This window comes from Monopterus albus, unplaced genomic scaffold, assembly GCF_001952655.1.
Source record: "Monopterus albus unplaced genomic scaffold, M_albus_1.0 scaffold460.1, whole genome shotgun sequence".
NCBI classification, from domain to species: domain Eukaryota; kingdom Metazoa; phylum Chordata; class Actinopteri; order Synbranchiformes; family Synbranchidae; genus Monopterus; species Monopterus albus.
In genome coordinates, this window is record NW_018128340.1 from 1 (window position 1) to 1,031 (window position 1,031).

Here is a 1,031-nt window from a genome sequence, read left to right on the forward strand (position 1 = left end):
TGCTCATGTGTCTAAACATGGTTGGCTAATAAAGATTCAGAAATTAAATATGACCAGATGTGTGGGTTGAAAGAAAGGCTTTGAACACGGCTGATGTGAAATAAATGAGCTGTGAAACTATTTAAATTTCTTTTGTTGAGTAGCTTTACTTTACTTAAACTTCATACAAGTAATTCTGCAATTTGCTTTGTGAAGTCATTAAAATTTGAGCTTGTAAGAGAAAATATTTGACTGTAAATCTGAATTGTCTTCAGAATTGATTCATTGTGTGTGAAATTATTGCAGCAGATAGAGGACAATGCTGAACCACTGCCAACCAATCACCAGTTATTTCTGATAAAGGGGCAGGTCCATAAAAGATTTCCATAAAGGATGGTCTCATGTATCCTTAGTCATGGATCCTCCAGCAGCCCCCTTGCTCCTCGGTCCTCAGAGTTGATATAAAAAACTTGGAACATCCTCAATCGACTGGAACGACTTCTGGATTGAACGAGGAGCAAAAAGTGAGGAATGACCAAATAAGGGAGTTGGGATTTGACTAGTGAGTGATGTTGCTGATGTAGAGGAAACACTGAGAAGTCTCTGTTGTCTCCGTCATGATTTCTGTCGTTTAAATCAAAGAAAATGTTAATGGAAGACCAGTTTGAGGACCAGATTCAGCTGGTTTGTTCAAATTAAGAGCATGAATTTCATGCAAGTTAAAGGCTTTGATTCTTCAGCAGCAGCGTCAGTGTCTGTGTGTTTACTTAGCTGTTAATAAAGTTAACCTGATCAAACAAACTTCCCCACTGACCTCTGACCTCCCTGAGGAGCCAGTCACAGCAGACTGAGGGCTTCAATGGGACAGACTCATTCTGCTGCCAAGAGAAGTGACTTACTGACATCAGTAGACTGCATCCACATCCCAGCTGAAGTTTCCCTCCCAGTGCTTCAGACCTGGTGTGTCCCCAGCAGTGTAAGCAGACCGGACCAGATGTCCTCAGACCAGAACTGGGCCACCTGTGTATGTGCTCCTAGACCTGATTCCTCTC